The following is a 15,918-nucleotide window of genomic DNA, read 5'->3' on the forward strand; positions in this document are numbered from 1 at the left end:
ATACTGTCTATAGACTTTTATAGACTCTATTGCCATCCTTTAGACCTATATTGCGCATGTCTATATATTATTTATATGTAGTGTAATAATTCCGACCGACAGCAGCTCGCGCGAAAACTCGAAGAGGTCGACGACGCCTTGTTGACTCTGAACAGCTGGTTCGAGCGACACCCAGCCGCTTGGTACTCGGACATTGCCTACCGTCCTGCATGGTGTTCCAAAAAACACCTTACACTTCGTGGAGGTGTTGGGTATCGCTATAATTCTATAATTATCTTTAATTTCTTTCGTCAGTACACATTCTGTAGACCATCCATACGTTGCTTCTTTTTCTTTGCCCTATTGAAAAATCTATCGATTATCTATAGATAGTCTTAAGTTTGTCTTTTGACAAAAGTCTATTTAGTGTGTACGGGCATAAATCTATAAATAACCTATAGACCGCATTGTAAGAAATCTATTGACAGTTTATGAACTGTTTAATCTTTTTTTTTTCTTCTCGAGAGCGGGGAGTGGTATAATCATTATCATCCGCCCGAGCACAGCCACTCAACTCCGCCACATTCTGAGCAGCTTCGTACTAGAAAGACTCGCCCTGGTCAGGCTTCCTTTGCTGCCGTATGTCTGCGTTATGTGGACGACAGTGATTAATTGCTCCCTAATTGACACTCGTGCCAGCTCGAAGCCAGTGCTTGACAACGTCATCGTATAACGTTGTGTTCGCGCCCACCTGCTCTTACGGAGACCTTCTATAGCCTGCGTTTCGCCGAGCCGTGTTTTGATTTCTATCCCCCAGTGAACATTACGCCTTCGGGCTTTGGGGAATTTTCGCGGTGCTTGCTGGGCGACCGTATCCGAATTTGTTCTTCAGACGTTTTTCAGATTAACGGCGCCTTTTAGCACTTAGCAGAGATGTCGAAGTCCGAACTTCTTGAGAACTAAGCACAACAATGCGCCTTGAGCTGCTACACTTTAATGAGCAAACAATAAATAATAGAAAGAGCGGTACATAGTACGGTTCTAGACTTTCGAGATTTCAAGAGCGTATGAATTTTTATTCAATGGAAGCGCGTTTCCGACAACACATCTCGGGTTCTGTTGGGTGTTAACTCGTTTTATTTTGCTCTTTTTATTCCGCGTGGCCGTGGTTATGTTGCCTGAGCAAAAACAGCACAGGAGAAGTCGCAAAGGGCTGCGATACTAACAGAATTAGCCTGGTTGGTTTTGTTCATGGGGTTTAGCGTCCCAAAGCGACTCCGGCTACGAGAGACGCCGCAGTGGATGGCTTCGGAAATTTCGACCCCCTGGGGTTCTTTAACATGCGCTGATATCGCACAGCACACGGGCGCCTTGCTTTTCGCCTCCATCGAAAAGCGGCCGGGATTCGATCCCGCATCCTTGGGCGCAGCAGTAGAGCCCCCTTACCACTGCACCACCGCGGCGGGACGTCATAATAAGCGTGTCCGACGTTTTTGGGATGTTTCGCTTCGACCGCTGCACCTCTTTCACGCTTCAGGATGAAAAGTTTCTCTTTTGTGCGGCCAACGCGCGTAGTCGCACTTTTTGTCTGCTTTTGAGGGAATTTTTTTTTATGTCTTCTTCCATGCCTTCTGTAACCTGTTGTTGCGGTCTTTCAAGGCAGGGTTTTAATGGGATAGCTATTTAATGAAAGGGGCGTGCTATTTTAACCCGGGCGATGTGCAGTGACTCGGTGGTTGTCCTCCTTTTCATGCTCCTTTGCCTCGAAATGGAACCTAAACGGCAAGCCTGGTGGAGAGACGGGCGTGTGCTGCGTTCTGTACGCCCTGCTGGGGCGGGCCACTGATATGCAGGGTGGGCCACGTAAAATGAGAATGGGCTGTGAAATATAGCCCCTGCGTAGAGGCGTTGGGGGAGTGCGTCGTTCGAGGTGGGTGTGAGGCGAGTATGTCTGGTTTTGTAATTTACCGAGTAAATATTCGAGACGTATACAGCACAAATGTACACGTTTGGAGAGTGGATTGTGCGACTCGTTTGTTGTTACGTACGGTCCTTTTAACAGGAATAAAGGAAGACTGCTCAGAGTTCAATGCTCTTTCGCAGAAGACGGTGTGTGTAAATATTTCTGTTCTCGAAAAAACACAAGTTTGGCTCGTTTCGGAACGCAGCCCTCTGAGAGGAGAGGCATAACAATAAACCTCATGCCTGCATCACAGCGTCTGGCTTGCGTTAAGTCTGACGTAAAAAGGGGCAGCGCCGCATTCGAAGCGTTCTGCCTCCGTTGGGAGAGAGCACTAACGCCGCGTTCAATTACGCATGCAGGGTTACCTTTTAACGCGTAGTCAAACTGTAACCACCGACGAAGCAGCTCCGGTGGGGCATCGACGTTGTACAGAGTTCCGGAAGACCTCGCTTCTCCCCTGGAGGCCGATCGCGGGGCGTTAACTCGCGGCTTCCTTTGCGGCACACTTCAATGAACGCGGAATTTTTTCCGGGTGCGATAAGCCGCCGAGAGCGAGAAGATGCTGCTGAAGAAGAGCCGTGCTCGGCCGGACGCGTGCGCCGGCGGACGCCTCAGATTACGTCCGAGCGGATTATCGCCGCTCATCGCGTCCGCTCCTATTATCGCGCGCGACGGTGGCTTCGTGGCGCGGCTTCCTGCTCCTCGTTTTTTTTCGTTCACTGTTGCCCTCGCGTGTATCTGTCGGCGGGCATCGCTTGTTTATCCTCTCGTCGGTGAGACTGCTCGTGATTTGCGCGCAAATCAAATTATAGCTGCCAGGATGGAGGACGAGTAGCTGAAGGCAAACTTCACTCGAGCCCGCTTGGCCGGCAGAGATTGTGCGCGTTGATTTAGCAGCCCTTCCCCACTCCCTCTCTTCCTCGAGGGCCGAGAGTTAACACTAGCCAGGGCTGGCCAGGGTGACACGACGCAACCCGAGAACATGCCCGATAGGGCCGCCGCCGCCGTCGTCTGCCCCGACCTCAGCAGTCTGCATGGTAGAGGCGCGTGCGATGATCGCTCCTCTCCGGCGCTGCGACTGCTCGCGGCGTGGATTGTTTTCTGTTTGCGATAGGGGCGGTTTGTCATCGCGCAATGAGACACCCCGTCGGAGCAGTCGCACCCGCACGGCCTCTTCGAGCGTCGCAGCACGCGGTCGGTGTTTGCTCGATGTGCGTGCAATTCCGGCGGGGAACCACGTGATGCACCAGGCGCGTATCGTCTGACGCGCCCGAACCCGAAACGCTTTTCCTCTGAGACTTATTACCTCACGAGCTGAGGTAGCAATGGTAACACGTGCTTCAAGTGAATGATTCTGTTCTCTCTCCGAGGACAGAATCATTCCGTTGAAATACGTGTCGTCTCTCTGAGGGCAAGGCTGTTTTCGACGTATTTTTTTAATCGTATAAATGCAGTAGATTTATTTCTGGAGTGTATCCAGCAACGAAGTTTGAATACCGAAAACGCTGAGCTAGAGTTCGGTAGCGCTCCAAGCTAAGCGTAGGCAACAGAGAATAATAGCATAACGCTATCCGCTACTATTATCCTATAATGATAAGCGCTACTGCGCACGCGCTGATCGCCTTGAGGACACAAGGTGGCGCCACATACTTGAATCTGCCAACGTTGCGCGTTTCTGCTCATTCGCCGCCAAGCAATCATGTACCACCGTGAAGCCAACCCGATGGGCACTCCGGCTGCACTGCTTCATCCCTAGTGGGGACAGCGTGCCGCGTTGAGTGCTAGTTGTATAGTGACGGTGAATTATTTCGACTAGGATAGACAAAGCAATCACTTGTCGACTGCCTTTCCATTCTCACTGCTGGACTCTTGCAAAGACGACTTATGGATTCAATGCACAACTTTGTTGCTCATACTTCACCTTCGCGCACGCCTGCCACGCGTCGGTACCAATCGGCGCGCGCGGATTAGAGGCGCTTGGTAGCAGTCGTGAATTGCGCTATGCTACGACTGTTAATTAATGACTTTGGTAACGTTAAGAGACCGAACGAGAGCGTTGTGACTTACAGAACAAGCACGACTGAATGGCGCAGTAAGAATACAAGATGACTAATAGGAGGAACACGAAGCTAATACAGCCACATGTCGCTTTGAACCCGTCAGTTCGCGCTGATACTTTCTTACACGAATAAACCTGCCCGCATCAGCCCTCGCCTGTGGAGAGCATCGCGGTTTCACTGAAGTCAGTAGTAAGAAATGAATTTGTGCGAGACAATTAACAGAGCGCTCTGTAATGGAACCAATTTGAAGGTACAGAACACAAGGCCAGGCGCGCGGCAGTAATGTGAAGGAGTGCAGGATAGGGCTTTGGCGTGGTTGTCCTGCTGCTTAAGAAGAAGGGGACGGTGGTGATTTATGCGAGCGTGCATTGGACATCTTGACATATATTGCGCATTCAATCCCCGTGCTGAGGCTACTTCATGCTGCAGTGCGATGTGCATTGGAAATTATATAGTCACCTATACCAGCGGCATATACATGTATTCATGCTAAATGAGCGCGAAAGAACAAACAAGGAAGAGAAGACAGCACAACACAAGCTCTTGTGTTGTGCTGTCTTTTCTTTCGTGTTTGTTCTTTCGCGCTCGTTTAGCATGAATACCTAGCAACTCACCCAACTTCTCACGTTAACGCATATACACGTGCTTGCAGAAAGCCGCCTCGGCATATAGTACCGCGGTGCTTTCATTAAAGGGCTCATCAAAATGTAAAATTGTAATTGTGAAATAAAATCCGTCTCATTTGCATGATGTTTGTTAAGCACAGGGTTTCCATGTGCTTCCCGTTTCAGCGACCGATTTCAAGATTCACCTTTCGCCGCCGAGGCGAAATTGAAAACTGAATTGGGGTTGGTCAGTGAACATGGTGGTTCCTCGGTATTGTATTGGTTGGGAGAAGCAAAAGATAACGCCGCGATGGGCGGGTTGCTTTTTTTTTTTTTTCTCCTTTGTACTTGTTCATGGTATAGGGAGGGGGGGGGGGGGGGTTGTAAATATAAGGAACATAGGTCCGAACATAGCATCTCCTATCGAGCTGGCTGCGCACCTTACCCAGTATCAAGCAACTGCTCCAAGCCAACCATTGGCGCAAGCAATGATGGCATATATGGCCGCGCTGGGAGTGCGGACCATGGACAGCAAATCTGAATCGTTCCCCACCGCGCGTCCCCTGAGGCCGATCAGCAATAATCACCTGCGCTGCCAGCCTGGCGGGAGCGTCCGGATCGATGCGCGCACCTTGTTTGCCAGCGCTGTTGCGCCTCTCGGCTGCAGGTGTTGGGTGCTTCGGTGTCGGGTTTTGCCCGTGCGTGCGTGGCGTCACCGTGCGGCGACTGATGCCGTTGGCCACCGCGCCGGCGCTACCGGAATTCTCGGTGAACCTGCTGCCGGGACCCTCACGCGGAGGTGTCTAGCCACTGCGCGGAGAGGAGTACACAATGGGCACGTGTCGGTTGCTGTCTCGTAACTGAATAATGAATCGGGGCTCCATTGTGTCTAAGTGTGTGTTATGAAAAAGTTGTTTTCCCGAAAGAAGAGGGAAAAAGAAACAGAAAGGTTGTCTAAGCAGGTCGGCAGGTGCGTCTGGTCCCTTATAGTCTGATCAGTCTGGACGCATGGCTTGCGTTGATTCACGTACTAGTCGAACTAGTTGGAGCTGTCCGCGTCCGGATCTTCGCTGTAAGGGCCGCCGCCCACTGCTCGTACGAGTGATTTCTCGCTGTTAAGGTTTGGTTTGGTTTATGAGGGTTAACGTCCCAAAGCGACAGACGCCACCACCTGGGGTTCTTTAACGTGCCCTGACATCACACAGCTCACGGGCGGCCTGCTTTTCGCCTTCCTCGAAAAGCGGCCGCCGCCACAGGGGGGTTCGATCCCGCATCCTTGGGCACATCAGTCGAGCGCCCTAACCACTTCACCACCGCGGCGGGGCTCACTTGTTAAGGGGCTCATAACACTTGTCGTTCCAAGTCGGCGGAACAGCGCGGGAAAGATTTGGAGAAAGAAGAGGTGCTGCAGGACGAGACATGGGCTGACTTTTGCAGAACCGGAAACTGGGCGTGTTGTTTGACGTTTAATATATGGAACAGCGTGAAAAACAAGGACCGAAGAATCACACAGGGATAGTGTTTGGCTCTAATTCGCTGAATGCCACAGGCAGGCTCATTGTCTGTATTCCGATTTTTTCGTCGCACAGGCGGCTGAAGCTGCGATCTTATGTACTGATCATGCAGTTCGTTTATTATTTGATGCGCGGTATAGTAATTTGCGCTTGCAGGGATGGGGGAGTCCTTACAGTGTTCGCGGTCTTTACAAGCTAAGACAGTAGCAATTTGAATTTAAGAGACAGCATCTGAATATCCCACTGAGTACCGCAGCGCATGGCGCACCGCGGAGCGCACTTAAAAACGCGTTCGAATCCCTGAGGGGATGTCCTTCTTTCAAAGCTTCCTTTATGCGTAGAAATACGTTCATTAACACTACGCCTCATCAGCGTGCACTGGTTGTCTCGATAATAGAAGAGAGCTGCCTATTAGAAGTAATTCCAGGCTACATGTGAGTGTAAGCCTACGTGGTCCATCTAGGAGATTGCTGAGGGTCGCTCGTGTCGTACCCATTGCGGTATACTCACCGGTTGATTCTGCCGACAAAGACACCGGAGCTATCGATTTCCGGCTCAACTTCCGCGTGGTCAGCGGGAGATCCCTCCAATACCTGCCTGCTCAGTGCTTCATGGAGTCGTTGGAATGCCGAGAGTATCTTGTCGTTTGGCTCCAGCAGTGAAAGGGTAGAGTCCTCCGAAACCGCGTTTCGGCTGTGCCACCCGAAATCCGAGCGCGCGGGTTCCCGCGGTGCGCCTTCAATCTTGTCCACTTTGCGACGTAATCTGCGGAGACATCTGCGTCTGCCCCATTCGCAACCCTTTTAGCGCCGGTCAGCCCGGCCGTGAAATGTGGCGCGCCGGAGACGTAAATCTTAGCGGCCCCTAATAGCCCGCTGCCTGGGAACACTATCCGCGCCCATCAGGGCCCTAAATCAGGCGACCCGACACTCGAACGGTCGAGGCGACCCTACGGCGGCTGCGCGGCCAACTTTTTCTGTCTGCCCGGAGCTGCAGCTTAATCCACTGAGGGCTCGCGTCTTAATATCGCCGACTTCCCGCTGCCTCACTCGCTATTTCAAGATAGCGACACTGCCACCCCACTGCGGACATGAACGCCGGAAGAGGTCGCAGCTAGTTGGCGTCCGCCGCCGTCGTAACATGCGCATCTGTGTTTCGCTTGACGTAAATTGAGGGCGTAGCCATCTTGCATATATGCATGAGAAGACCAGGGGCTGCGGCATCTCGGTCGTGATTTTTCTCAAGACCGATTACTTCTAGTCCAGGTCGTTTAGAACGGTGAAGAGAAACAGACTCTCTAACGGTCCCCGCTGTTCTTCTTGGTTAGGTGTGCTTTGACGGCGTAACTTAAAACAGCGCAAGGGACGGGACACAAGGAAACGAAGGACACACACACGGGCGCTGTTTCCCTCGCGCTGTTCCATCACCATGCAGAACCAACTAACCCGCCAACTCGCTCTTCCAGTCTCAAATTTTCCTATACTGACAGAGTATACGGCATTCTATACGAAAGTATACAGGGCGTTCGAAGAGCGATTTTCGGAATGTTTAAAGCAAATATAAAAATCACTACACAAAAGTTGTTTTTGTACATGCGACGTGCGGCCAGGCAGACGCAAGCTGTGAGGAATTGTCGCCGCGATATTAGTATATGAATAAATACAATTTTTATACGCAGCGGCTAACATGCCTGTTTATACGGAAAGCTTCAATACAGTGGCAGTTGATAACTATTATATTTTGTATATTTTTTGTAACGCACCTGTATCCAGCAGATATGCATGTCGATAATTTCAACTTGATCCGTCCAATTACGCATGTGATACTCGGCTTGAAGCTCTTCCCTGATGTGACGCAGCTGTTGTGTATAGCGCTTCTCTTGACAAGGATACCTCGGAGACACTGCAGAGACTGATAACATTTCGTCCTTGGTTTTCATCCTAAGCCCGCGAAGCCGACAAATCACTGTGCGCTCGAGCGAGGAGTTGAGCGGGGCGTTGGCTGTTTATATTAAGGCGAAATCCTTATATGCCTCGTCCGACGGGAAACCCGTCATTGAAAGTCTTGTGCTCAAAATGTATCTACCGGAAATGGTACCGTTCGTGCATCATGTGTCGAAGTTGAATATGTATCAGTGTATAATGTAATTGAGTGGTGTAGTATGTCGTGATGAGCAAGTAATGACGTCATGCTGATAATCGGCAATCAATTAACATAGAAATAATAATAAAATCATAATTAGACAATGATAAATTGGTGGATCGAATTAGCGTTAACGACATGTGGCAATTAATTATAATCGACACACAACGAATTATCCACTCGTGGACGCATAAGTACCCTGCGAGGAGTGAGGCTCGAACGGGGAGATGAGCTGCGCATACCACAGCTGAAGCATATGCGCGTTGTTTTCACGGAACGCGTATCGAAGCGCACGCTGGCGCAACCCGTTCTCTACGAGACCCGTCAGCGGTGCGCTCGCCTTTCAGCGGGTTGTGTGAGCGTGCAGCGACCAGCTTAGCTTTGTGTCGACTTTTCTTCTTGGCGTCCGCGGTGCGAGCGAGCGCTGGGCAAGCGATGATGATGGACGGCGAGGAGCCCAGCGTGAGCGAGAAGCAGCCAAGGAGGTTATATACTTGGAAGCAGGAGCGGCGCTAATCCGGGCCATTTGCTTGCCGCCATCGCGGCCCGTGTTGCTTTTGCTCTGGGCGCTCTTCAACTCGGCTGGCGGGGAGCACGGAGGTCGCATCTCAACTGGCGTGGCGTGCTCCTCGTGCTGGTGCAGTACTTGGAGCGTGCAAGAAAGCACATCGATGTGTCGCTCTCTCCGCGCACGAATCTCAGTGGGATCGCTCCCTAAGAGAAGCGTTTGCACTGATTTGGTTTAGAGTCAATGTTTGGAAGTCGCATTGTTTTATGGAGAGGAAGGTGCCACTGTTACAATTCTACGAGCAGCCTACGCCGGGTTCGGGCATTTACATTCAGTGAAAGCTTTTTTCCTGCATAAGACACGTAGTTGATCTAGCTTCTGTCGTTTTATTACTGTTCTTGTGGCGTAAATAACCCTTATTCGGACATAATTTGGGCGATTTGAGAGCTTCACCTCCAAGCGCTCCGTGCCCACTTCTCAGATTTGCTTGTGTTACCTATAAGTTAAACCTTATTTATTTATGTATTTATTTGAACATACTGCAGCCATATTGGGCTATTGTAGGAGTGAGTTATGCTTTTGTTGTTTTTTCTCTTTTTGTCCCTGAGCGTTTATTGCGATTGTTCTAAGCCTGCTATACGTGTGCTTAGACAGATTTTTATATATATATATATATATATATATATATATATATATATATATATATATATATATATATATATATATATATATATATATATATATATATATATGTGGGTCTACCTTTGGTCGCTGCTTGATAAAAGGGGCAGCAGTATGAGAGAAGCCTTACTGATGGATACCAGCAAGGTGTGTACGGAATTGCAGCCTCATAACACCGTGCTTTCATACGCGGAAAAGTATTTTTTCCTAGCGCGTTCGAAGTTTTTCGCCCCGGGCACGGCCACTCCGTCGACGCACGCGATCCATCGGGACAGAGCGTCGTTGCGTGCGCTCTGGGGCGCCGCGCTGAGCTGGTAATCCCCGCACCGAGGATTATCGATGGGCAGCGTAGCGTCTCGTCGATCGCGAGAGTGCTCAGCCAGCGGCTCCCGCGGCGCGGCAGACCGAGCTCGCGAACACGTCGGCTCCGATCGGGTTCGGCCGAGCGGAAGGGACGCGTATATTACGTGTGCCTTCGCGAGACGAGAATTTAGTGCGCGCCCAGAGAGGCTCTACGGGGAAGGGGAGGTGTGTCGCGTGCGGGCCCTCTGCTACTATCGCGTGCCAGGGAACCGAAGGGAGAGAGTGGTGGCGGATTTAAGAAAGCGTCGCCAAGGCTTCAGACGGAGCAGCATCTCAACTTTGCGCTGTTGAAGCCTAGCGGGCTTCCGTGCTGTCTCCCATCGTGTGAGCAGTGAACTAAGACATACCCCTATCGTTAGGGCGCGGGCTCGTATGCTTCGTTATTTCAGTGAGATTTCCCCGCTCGTTCCGCTCTGTGCACTGTGAAATTCGGGATCGCAGCGCGCTGTTCGGTGGTCTCTAAATTGTGTACTGCACAGTTGCCACTTCTGCTCCTTGAGCATCGCTGACTCTTTTGGGGCTTTTCGAGAAGAAGTTCTATAATTCTTCCATTCGAAACATCGAGACCATCTGGCTCCGAGCATTTCACTCTGAACTCTCCCGTTCAGCAGTAAATGTCACCATCTTCAAGTTCACCTGCAACGCACTCTTTGCTCTTTACATTGAACATCGTTGTCTTGACGAAGGTCCATCTTCGCCGCTCCTTAATTTAGCCTAGACAAATAGTCCATGCACATAGGCCATCTCGTTAAAGAACGTAGTCGTGCCAGACACGCTCCAGAGGCCATCGAACAAGGAGAAGCCAGACTATAGCCTGTTGCCGAGAAGCATCACCAAGCGCGGCAACGCGCCTAGGTCGAAGCGGCAGCAGTGACTGCGGCCGTTGGCTTACGCTCGTGAAGCTTGGTTCAAGGGTCGTTTAACCAGTGCATTTTTTTATTTCTTTCTCTGTTATATATTGCTTAAAGTTGTCCCATCTTTGTGTGTCCCAGAACTTGGTCCCATGCATAGAAATACCACATGCAGGCTAGTGCCTGTCACTATCATCATCAGCAGCAGCTACTGCAGGGCGAAGGCCTCTCCCGTATCGGCCATACTCCGTGGGGTTATCTGCATTTCGCTATCGGGCGCGCCTTCCCCGAGACCGCGGTAGTCACGCGGCGTCGGCGGCCTTGAAGCTCCAGCTTATATCATGGCTGCTTGCCTCCCGATTTGGCGCGATCAACACACGCCCGACACTGAACAGATGCCGTAAACGAATTTGCGATTTTTGGACGTGCGCATTTGATGCTGTGGACGAAATTGCCCCCTCGTTTTGTTTTTCGCTTCGAAAATTTCTACATTCGTGTCTGCATTTTGTTGGAGAACCCTTGGCGACTGGGACGTGGTCGCTACCTGTGCTCTGCCTTCTGCACGTCGCATTTTTCTTGTCCTGGTTTGACGCGAATTGCGTACGCACATTTCCGACTAAAGTAGTGCGGACCTAGCTGCAAAGGCATCCGTGCTTTTTTACGCGTGCAGTTATGTTGGATGCAAAAGGCGGGGGAGGCTATTTTTATGTGCATATTCACGCTGAGCTCGCCACTCTGTGGGGAAATGAAAATGAAATTCAACATAGTGTACTGCGTGCCCCAGTTGCTCAGACATGCTCACCGGAAACATAGCAAAAAGACGGGACACAGAAAAGCGAGATCAGCACCCGTCCTGCCCTCGCCTTTCTGTATCTTTTCGTAACTTTTCCACTGAGCTAAATGATCTACAAGGAAAGGTGCAGTAGCACACCACCTGCGCCAGTAAGAGGGAAGGGATGAAGGAGCGATCGAAAGAGAGAAAACAGAGAAAAGCGTCGTAGATGAGGGCTGGTTCCCGACCATTTTGCGGCGTTTCTCAGGAGCCTGAACGAGGATCGAGTGCGGATGGCAGCGATGCGCAGTAAATCTCCTTGGTAATCTAATTCATTGAATTTGACGAGCTTTAAATTTTAAGCGCTGATAATCGCGGCGCCAGCCTGTATACGGGAGCGCCGTAAGCGTCTCGTGTTTAGCGCTCTGCCTGCCACTCGCGGCGTGGTCTGTCGCTTCGGGCGGCAGCCTTCGAAGCGCCGTCCCGATCAGGCGGGCGTTGCCGGCGTGTTGTCCGTGCGCGTGGCAGCCTTGATAGCGACTCGCGGTCTGCCGGCACACTCTGTACACGGCCCTTGCAACGCCCGAGAGCTCACACGCACTCCTGACGTCTTCCTTGTTCCCAATCTGCCACTCTCCCGCGATGACCGAGGGAGATGAAGAAACAAAGAAGAAAACGCGTGGTCTCGCAGGTCCGGGACGAACTCTCGAGGCACGCTGTCGTGTGTCGCCCCGTTGCTGGGGCCGCTGTTGCAAGCGCATTGCTCACTGGGCCAGTCCACTTGACGCTGGCTTGCCCTCTTCTCCCTTGGGAGGTCCTGTGGCGACGAGCGCAGGCTGTTTCTTTTGCGGCCACTTTGCTCCACATCTTCCCGCGTTGTGAAAGACGTGGCTGCAGCACGCATATACACTCCGAATGGGCGCATACGACCTGTCGGCATTGAGAGCTGCGATATTCACGTAAGCTCACGGCTGATACTTGTTAGCCCTTTGTCTCAGGCACGAATGGCCGGATGACTTCATCGCACTGGTCCTATCTATCGACCTTCACCCCTGGCAGTGGTCGCCGTGGAATTTCGCGAAACGTGCATGTCGACTGTCTCAGTGCGCTTCTGGATCAATTCCGCTCTCAGCTGTTGTGGAACTTCTATTTCGCCATCCTCGTAAATCACGGAGGCATTTCATGAGGACCGAAGCCAGCGCGCATACTGCCTATTTTCGCGTCTGAAGGGAAGCAGGGACATTCTCTTGCGCAGGGTTTTCTTCGTCAAGCTTGACTCGCCGACTGCTGAGTGTTCGCGATCGAAAAACCTGGGTTCCCTGCGTGTGTAGATGCGTTTCTTCTTGGCGATTTCAGCGGGGGGCGTCGCACAGCGAGGCTTTCAAGCGATTTGTTGTTTCACTTGTTTTCGCACCGAGCCTAGGCAGTGCAGGACGTAAGGCTCTGTGATATCATAAATTCAGTTTTAGTGATATGGCAGAAGCGTATAGGTGCGTTAAAAATGCGGCGAGCTTTCGTCCAGCCATCGAATTAGGGCAGAGTTCAGACACAGGAATGCGCGTCAGTAGAGTCGTATTCGGCGTTCCGGTGGCGACATTCCGTACGGAGCTACCTGAGCGTGCAAAGCAAGGCAAACTTGGGTGAAGTGTGCTATCGTCAGGCTAACAGCGATCGTCACTCACCACCGTACACCTGAACACTGATAATGCGAGATCCTATAGCGTGGCACCAGGTGAGCGCGTGGTCAGGCAGGGTTATTCCAGAGAGACGTCGTCGCCTTTAGCGAGCATATGTTTGAAAACATTCCTCACATACCTATAGCAAACAGGTCGGTCGTTACTTGCAAAGATGAACTGTGTGCATTCGAAAAACAGGCGTACGGGCAAGGTTTGCGACACTATACAGCTAAGCAAAGTATTGCAGGTTCCGGTGTTCTTTTCTTCTCTCATGCGAAGAAAGCTGTATATCTCGCCTTTGCAGTCACGCATCTGAGATCAGGCTGTTCCTTCGGCCGTGCTCTCATCGTCCTGCTCTGTGTTTAAAACATGAGAGCACTAATCGGGTCGTGCATTGTCAACAGGCGGGTGCGGGTTCTGCAAGTCTGAGCGCGTCCAGTCGCGAACTTTGGCGGAAGACAACCGGCTGGTAGCATAGGCGGTGCGCGGACAAGGCGCCAAGTGTTCCAGGGCGGCGGGGCTTAGGAATGTCCCCGCGCCTTCGTGAGTTCCTCGCGGGCGCGCGTGTCCGATTCATTTTGCGCTGATGGCCGCCCTTTTCAGGGGGAGGGAAGCGGAGCTCGATCGCTGTCGGCTTTTGTGCCTGGCCAACTTGATCAGCGGAAAGACAACTCCACCGTCTTCATTTTTTGCTCCCTTGCGGCGTGGCGAGCTTCCCTCGCGTGCTGGGCGCGGCTAAAGTGGTCGTGCGAGGGGCGAGATCGCAAGGAAAGGCCTGCAGAAATGAACCATTCGTTCCACCTTCGGCTTTTCTCGGCTCTTCTGTCCCACCGTTGCCAGTGAGACGCAGAAGGCATTTCCACTGTTGCCGCTTTCCTAATTGCGCACCGCGAAATGCGCTTTGACGATGCAATGAACATAGCGAATAGATATCAGTCTTCGCACCTTCCCACTAGAGTCTTGATTGCCGGTGTCACTCGAATCATATAATGCCTGTGGCGTTCCGCTGCTGGTCTCAAGAACGGGGCACAAATTCACAACCTCCCAATACGACTCAGGCCACGAGATGCGCCCTAGTGGACGGCTCCGGGTAATTTCGAACACCTGGGATTTTTTTAGACGCGCATTGGCATAGCACTGTACACAGTGCCTTGTTTTTCGCCTCTGTCAAAACGCGGCGGCCGCTGTCGGGATCGATCCCGGGTGTCTCGGCTCAGTCGTCGAACACTTTATCCACTGAGCCACCTCGGCGGGGTGGACGCATTTACACAGAGGCGAAATTGAGGGTGTGGTGTGGTAGTGTCAGTGCTCGTAAAGAACCCCAAGTGGTTGGAATTGAAGTCTCTGGCTTTCCTTGTAGTTAAGAGCACCCCCTGCATGTTAGACACTGCATACCTTACATGCCAAACCGTGCGACGTACGAAACAGCTTCGTCAGCAAATGGAGGGGCTAGTTCATCGCTGAATATTTTATCCCAGGTAAGTGTTATGCGCGCTTTTGTAAATGTTCGCTGTCCACGCGCAATCGGTGCCACCGGTCACTGTGCACGTGAGTGAAAACAGCTCTCACGTCTGGGCTTTCGTTGTCACGACTTGATTATTCTGTCGGCGCTGGATGGTTACCGCGTTCTCGTCATCATCATCATCATCATCATCAGCCTGATTATACCCACTGCAGGGCGAAGGCCTCTCCCATATTTCTCCACTTAACCCGGTTCTGTGCTAGCTGCATCCACTTGACCAATGCGAACTTCTTAACCTCATCCGCCCACCTAACTTTCTGCCGCCCCCTGCTACGCTTTCCTTCCCTTGGAATCCAGTTCGTTAGCCTCAGCGACCATCGGTTATCCTCTCTTCGCACTGCATGTCCTGCCCATGTCCATTTCTTCTTCTTAATTTCTACTAGAATGTCGGTAACTTGAGTTATTTCTCTGACCCACTCTGCACGCTTTCTATCTCTTAAGTTACCCCTACCATTCTTCGTTCCGTAGCCCTCTGGGTTGTCCTCAACTTAAGTAGAACTTAAGTAGTGGCTGGCTAAATATTGTTTCGTACGTTGGAATAAACCAAAACCAGAGTATTTCTTTCGGCATCTTAGTTTTTTTTATCTATGCGGCAGTGCGTGTGGAAGGGTACGTGCGCGCCCCACTTCTGCCCTAGCTGGAACGTCGATTATACTTGGGCGTTCTTCAGACCACCGAAGTACGCGATGGCAGACGTGAGTGCGCACGGCAAAATTAAACGCGGAAACCTGTGTCTCGGCGCTCAGCGTGTTGTCTTTCTTTTTTGTTTGTTTGTTTCGGCCGCAGCACAGAAGCGAGGTTAATCGAGCAGTTCGTATCAGCGTCCGCCGGCATGATAGCTTTCCATTTGCACGGCCTGTCGTGATCAGCTCTGTGGGAAGAAATCGAGTTCCTTCTTCCCCGGGGCTCACAGACACGCCTAATGGGCCCAGCTCTTGCGTGTACGGACCAGGCCTAAAAGGGCGTTTCTTTGGTTTCGTTACAATGCCCGACTTAGAGGCCTTGTCACGTCATAAGACCAGTTGACGGACCTGCGTTTCTTGGTGTCCTTTCTTTTATCGCGCTTTTTTTATGTCTTGCAAGACAATTTGTATAGGCGGTGCATACAGTAATCTCAGGTAGGCAATTTCTAGGGGACGTTTAGCCTTTTTTTATTATTATTATTATTATTGCAAGTTGTAGCTCTTTCAGTGCGGTTACGCGCTTCTGTTCCTTTCATCTGAGATCCAACTTGTTTCGCAATCCTCATGTTTAGCGTACAGGCGTCAGGGGTGCCCTGTTT

The 15,918-nt window shown here is 51.4% G+C and overlaps 1 protein-coding gene across 1 annotated transcript in view; it reads left to right on the forward strand.

The window, feature by feature from the left end:
* Positions 1 to 15,918, forward strand: part of LOC146180816 (latrophilin Cirl-like) — a 301,055-nt gene that overhangs the window by 59,292 nt on the left and 225,845 nt on the right. The gene's annotated exons all lie outside the window — the stretch shown is intronic.

This window comes from Amblyomma maculatum, chromosome 8 (assembly GCF_055883805.1).
Source record: "Amblyomma maculatum isolate TAMU_Amacu chromosome 8, ASM5588380v1, whole genome shotgun sequence".
Taxonomy (NCBI): Eukaryota; Metazoa; Arthropoda; class Arachnida; order Ixodida; family Ixodidae; genus Amblyomma; species Amblyomma maculatum.